Below are 6,286 nucleotides of genomic sequence, written 5' to 3' on the forward strand. Positions count from 1 at the left end.
TTTAAAAATCGCTGGGAGGGGAATGGAGGAAAAATAAGAACCAAGATACGTCATGTAAAGGTATAAGATCCCAATGATGAATGTAACCGTATTGTATCCCTAAAATGTACCAATAAGCTTAATGAAAAAAAAAAAATCCCTGGGGATGTAGCTCAGTGTGAAGGCCTTGGGTTCAATTCCCAGGGCTCCTCCTCTCCCTACAAATAAATTGGGGATGGTAGCTGTGCCTTGCCTGGGTGCTATGAGTCTCCACAGGACGCGTCTCAACGGTTACCATGAACCTACTGTGCACCAGGCCCTGGGCCAGGCCGCCTACCAGGAGAGAGGCACTGGAGGGTGTGCAGCACATCCTTCATGCTGCGCTCAGGGGCAGGGGCAGGATGCTTTGCAGCCTGGGTGGCCTGGGCCAGGCGGGGCACTGCAGCCTGCAGCCCGGACCCTGCCTCCTGCCTGGGCCAGCTCCGCCCGGAGAGAATGATTTTTACATTTTAAATGGTTGGGAAACAGATCAGAAGGAAAAGAATATTTCATGACACATGAAAAATGTGTGACATCCCAGCTTCGGCATCCATAAATAAAGCTTTATTGGCACAGGCATCCTTGTGTACAAGCTGGGGCGGCTCTCTCACTAGAGACCGGAGACTCAGTTGTGAGCTCAGCCAGAGCTGGACACAGCCCCTGGGAAGATTGACAATTTTAAGGTTATTCCAAGTTTTGAAGAGATGTTTGCAAACAGTCAGAAAAGATGACAAAGAATACCAGGAATATTTGAAATGTCCTCCTGAATCCCCTCCAGTTATCGGGGAATGGAATGGCAGAGCTGGTGGGAACCAAAGAACCGCGGCAATGGGTTGCAGGAGGACAGTTTAGAGGGAGGGACAGCAGACAGGGTTGGCAAGTGACAAAATCGGTAGAACCAGTGGCATGGACAATCCTGGGGTAACAATTACAGCACAGACAACATGGACAACACAGTTATAACCAGCGGCTCCCCTGTGGTTACCACTGACAGAGATGTTGGTGACATCTTTTAGTGAAGCCATTTACTTTATTAATTTGACAAAAATTCATGTGCATCCTGTTGATCACAGTTTTCCATCTCATGTTAGAGAACGGATTATTAATGTTTTGGAACTTGAGACTTTTTAACCGGCAGTGGTGGTGCATGCCTGTAAACTCAGCACTTGGAAGGCTGAGGCAGGAGGACTGATGAGAGTTTGAGGCCAGCCTGGGCTCTATAGTGAAACCCTGTCTCAAAAAAAACAAAACAAAAAATAAAACCCTAAAACTACTCCCCTAAAAACACTGTGGATTATCTTGCTTGACTTTTACTTCAGATTCTTTATTTCAAGACTTCATAGTGCTTTGAGGGGTTTTTTTGTTGTTTTGTTTTGTTTCGTTTTTTGTACCGGGGATCAAACTGGGGTCCTTATGCATTCAAGGCAGGCGGCAGAACTACTGAGCTAAATCCCCGGCCCAGAGGTTTTTGTTTTTGTTTTGGTACCAGGGATCGGGACCTTGCACTTGAGTTTTGTATATTTTCTTTGTTTGACCTCCAGAAGTTCTAAGACAGAAATAAAAAAATTTTAAAAAAATTTACCACCCTCCCCCTGCCACCTTCTGTAGTAGTGGAGAACGAACCCAGGACCTTCCTATTTAGTTACAGCTCAGCCATTTTTTAATTTTTAAAATTTGAGACAGAGTCTGGCTAAGTAGCTGCACTCAAACTTGCAGTCCTCCTGCTTCAGCTCCCAGGTGCTGGGATTCCAGGTGCAATCCCATGCCTGGCTCTCACCTGGCCCTTTTCTGAGAAAGCCTGCTGGGCCCAGCCTAGGAGAGGCATGTTGGAAGGCTCTCAGGAGAGAGAGAGTGGAACTTTCCCGGCTTTGGCAGAGTACCTGCAGGAGCAGAGGTGGGGGGCTGTAAAGGCCACTCCGTCTTGACACCAGAGAAGGCCCCTGTCATTCCCACCCGGAGGACAAGCTGCAGGCAGGTAGGCTCTGCTCGGTTGCCATCAGCCAGGAGCCACCTGAATACCTCCCACTCAAGACAGGTGGGGACACAGGAGGAACCGATGAGTCCCTCTCTGTGTGTCCCGGGACACAAGGAGCTGCAGATGGGGCTGGAGGCTGGGAAACCAGGATGCACCCTCCCGTCCAAGGAAATCAGGCAACTCCCTCCCTTCTTCTGTGGGGATTGCCGGCCCCTTCCTCTTTGCCAGGACCAAGGTGAGCTGGGTTGGTGGGGAGAGGAGGTTACCAGGGCTGCCGTCCCTAAAGCCCCAGCCCAGGCCACTGGGTGTTCTCTCTACTTTGGCTCTGGCAGCACAAGTGGGTGGTGCTGATGCAGCCGATCTGGGGTGCCAGGGTCACAGGTGGCCCCCACATGATCCTGGGAGATGCTGCCAAGAGGGATGAGTATTTTGGCAGGGCTCCTGTGGAGGCTGGACCGCTGGAAGCTCTGAGGGGACACCGGCACTGGCCACCCTGTCTCGCTGGGGAAATTGGAGTCTGGTGTACCTCTGGGTAGCCCTGGGGTGGGGTGATGCCTACGGCTCAGAGCAGGCAGCAGGCAGCTTCTCCACTGTAAGGCAGACAGCTGGGTCCTTCCTCATCCCACCCAGATGTGCAAATCCAGAGGTGGGCAGCTGCCCCTGGGATGTCCGGGACAATAACTCTAGAAACAGGTAGGGTGGGGTGGAGCTTGGAGGATGAAGATCTGCACTCCTCCCTCTCAGGCCTCACCTGTGTGGTATCTGCACAGGTATCGGGGGTCTCTTCCCTAGGGGGCCCCTGCTGGGAGGGTGGACAGCAGGTCCCGTGGCTGGGGCAGGAGCAGGCCACGTGGAGCACACGCCTGTCCCTGGCCAGGGGTGCTTGCTGGCAGCCAGCCTCTCTGCAGATTGCACCTCCTGCTGCCCCCCCCCCCCCGCGCTCTGGGGGTCAGCCCCCACCCTCCCACCCTCCCATCCTGCCAGTCTGGGCTGTGGGGGCCCTCATTCTGCAGGGCTGGGTCTCTGACCCCAGCTCCCAACCCCTCCCTCAGGCACCACAGCTAACTCACCCCTGGGCTCCCCTGAGCAGGCCCCACCTCCTACCACCCTTGGCTCCAGGGACCCAGAACCCCCAGGGCCTGGCTACTGCCCTGCTATTCATGGACTCTTCCAGCCAAAGTCCCCACCCGTAACCTTTCTCTCAGTCCCTCCCTCTCTCCAAACTTCTTAAAGCCCCTCCTCTCCCTGCCCGCAAATCACCTGACTGGGAGGCCCAAACCAGCCCCACCCAGACTCTCCACCCCAACTTTCCCAGCTTTGAAAACATGAAGGGTACAGTTGTCCCTGAGCCTGGGCCGGCCTGGTCCCCACCCACACAGCCCAGCTGTGCCATGCAGGGGTGCCTGTAAACATGCATGTGCACACACACACATGCACACATGCATGTACACTCCTGCACACCCATGCACGCTTTGGCACATGCACACCCACACAATGCACACACATACCATCCAGCTAGCATCACACCCCTCACTGCTCCACCAGGCTCTGCGAGTTCCTTCCTGTGTCCCCAACCCCCCAGAGACCTACAGTCGAGACTTGGGATCCCCATCAGCACCTGGAGCTGTCTCTAGGGCAGCCCCCCTACCCCACCTGTAGTGGGGCTACACTTTTCTGCTCCCAAGAACTGGCAGCTAATGGGTCAATCCATTTTTTTATAGCCAAGATTTTTTAAAAAGTCAATTGCCTGTTACTGTCAGATATTGGTTAATGATTGGGGCAGGGGGGGGGTATCCCCACCCACAAGGCTCAGTTTCACTGGGAAAGGGACTTTCCTCAGAAGGAACCAAGACGCCTGGTATCAGCTCTTAACGATTTGGGAAGGGAGACTGAGAAGCTCTTTACTGTAATTCGAACAACTAAATTATTCATGGAGAGCTGCAGATGGAGATTGGACAGTGGCTGGAGAGACAAGAGACCCCAGCCCGCCTGTGACCAGGCCTCTCCTGGCTCCTGAGGGGTCTAGGAGGTGCAGAGCCCCTGGGGGAACCATAAGAGCAAGGCTTCCAGCTGGGGGATGGACTAGGGCACTGGAAAGGCTGGGCCCTTGCACTAAGGGGCTCCGGCCCTGCAGAGACTTGTCCTGCTGGGAGCAGAGGTCTCACCTACTCTGGCCAGGGGGCCCAGAGAGGCCGAGTTTCCAGGGGCCTCGGTCCCTACACTGTGTCCCTCACTTGTTGACCCAGGGATGGGGGGATTTAGGGAGGCAGGAGCAAGGGGACCCCAGAGCTTGTCCTTCCAACCCAAACATCCCCCAGCCCCACTGCCCTTAAGCTCTGGCTGGAGGGCAATGGGCTCTGGGCCTGGGCTCGGCCCAGAGGGCGCAGACAGAACACCTTGAGGGCTCTGGCACTGTCCCAGGGTGGGGGCCAGGGTCAGGGCACTGACTGCCATCTGCTCCTTGTACCCCTTAAGTTTCAAGGGCCCCTTCCCAATGAGGAGGGGTTCTGGGGGGCAGCTTTCTCTGCCTCCTTTCTTCCTGCAGGAGCCTGGAGCCAGCAGGTGCAGGATCAACACCAAAGGAAGGATGGAGGAGGGAGAGGAGGGCTGTGCCAGGAGGGCAGGTGAACAGTCTGGAGAGGACCGGAGGGGAAGGAAGAGAGGGAAACCCAGCAAGGAGGACAGGGGCGGAGGACCAGGCTTGGAAAGTGGGGCCCTGGGGGCGGCACGTGCTGACTCACCACCTGCCTTTAATTTTCCCTGTTTCCTGGGGATTCTCATTTTATTTTCGGGAAAGCTGCCTGCTCCGTGACTAATTTGTTCTTAAACAAACCAAACCCAGGCAGCAGGAGGCTGGGCGGGGCCTGAGTCACTCTCCGCCCAGGGGGACCACACCTCAGGGGGTGGCCTCCTGGCTCTGAGCCTGGGCCTGTCCTGCCCCTTCCCAAAGGCCCAAGTGCTCCCAGGAGACAAGGCTGCTTGCTTCTGACAGGGAGCCCTTCCGCGTAAAGGACCAGGGCTGAGTGAGCCGCTGGCTGCCCACTGCCTAGAGCGGCACCCTGCCCAGAATCCTTGCTCAGCTAATGTTTGTTGACTGACTGACTTCTTTGGTTCCTCACTCTTCTCTCAATAAGTCCTCCATGAGCCTTTCCCCTCTGCAGCCCCTCACTTGTGTGATGTGGAATCCTGTCCTTCGCCACAGCAAATGGGTTCTTTTGGGGTTTTTTCTCAGAATCTGCACAAAGCATTGCAGAACCCCGCCTGGCCCTCCAGGGAGGGCCCCTAATCACTTAGCCATACAGTCTGGGCTGCCTATTCCTCACTGAGCCTGTGCCCAGCTGGCGGCAGGGCCAGGCTACCCGCAGGGCCAGCCACGCTTCTTCCATTCTGCAGGAGAAACTGAGGCTCAGAGAGGCTCAAGGTCCCTGGGCCAGACCCTTCCTGTGCCCGCGGCTACCCTATGCTGAGGGCTGAGACCAGCGTCCAAAAGGCAGCTGGGCAGGATCATCTGAACACAATAGGTGGAGTGTTTTCTCCAGCCGGGGCACAGCCACGGAGCCCAGGTCCGAGGTGGGATCTGAGTGTGACAGCTCACGGGCACTGGAAAGAAACACATAAAAAGCAACAACCGTCATCCTATCTTTCAACTTTTTTGGATGCATACCCTATAAGCCCAGTAGTAAAGTGTCTATAAAAAAATAAATAAACAAATAGGCAGGCTCTGAAACACTTTGCTGGAAGGGAGAAGTCTGTCCGCCTCCGGGCAGCTGCACCTGGCGCCTGCCCCGCATAGGTGCTCAATAAATGCCGCCAGGCGCGGGCCGAGGGGTTTCCCGGTGGGGACCAGGCTCACCAGCCCCTCCTCGGCCCGCCCCGGCCACCTGGGCCCGAGCGGGCGGGACTGCAGGCGGGACTCCCCACCTTCCCTCCCCCTGGGCCTGGCGGGGAGCCGCCTTCCCCACTGGGTACCGGGAAAGAGGCGAGGCTGTGCCCCGCCCCACCCCGCCGCGCCCCGCCCCGAGGCTTCCCCGGCCCCACGCCCCCTAGGGCGGTCCGGGCCGCAGGCGCCCTGCGCTCCTCACTCGGGAGCGCGTTTCCTGGAAGCGGAGCGAGCGCACCCGGCCCGAGTTCCCGACAGCCCGGCCGGGCACGGGCGTGCACAGTTGCGCGCAGAGACGCTGCTGGCCGCGCGGTCTGCACTGCAGCAGCAATCGATGCGGTCCATGCCGCGCCCTGCTGCTCCCGCCATGGGCAGCGCCGCGCCCTCCGGTCCTCAGGGCCGGGTCACCAGCA

The 6,286-nt window shown here is 57.0% G+C and overlaps 1 long non-coding RNA gene and 1 pseudogene across 1 annotated transcript; one reads left to right on the forward strand and one right to left on the reverse strand.

Annotated features, from left to right (window-relative positions):
• Window positions 1-479: 479 nt before the first annotated feature.
• Window positions 480-5,963, reverse strand: LOC147828740 (uncharacterized). The gene is made up of 3 exons (XR_015450209.1): window positions 4,735-5,963; window positions 1,796-1,898; window positions 480-678 (listed from the first exon to the last, which is right to left on the reverse strand). It is a non-coding gene; the product is annotated as an uncharacterized LOC147828740 (long non-coding RNA).
• Window positions 711-1,144, forward strand: LOC147828741 (RNA guanine-N7 methyltransferase activating subunit pseudogene; annotated as a pseudogene).
• Window positions 5,964-6,286: the final 323 nt, after the last annotated feature.

The sequence above is a fragment of the Heterocephalus glaber genome, unplaced genomic scaffold (assembly GCF_053883595.1).
Source record: "Heterocephalus glaber isolate CG9 unplaced genomic scaffold, H.glaber_assembly_v1.0 deba00000937, whole genome shotgun sequence".
Taxonomy (NCBI): Eukaryota; Metazoa; Chordata; class Mammalia; order Rodentia; family Bathyergidae; genus Heterocephalus; species Heterocephalus glaber.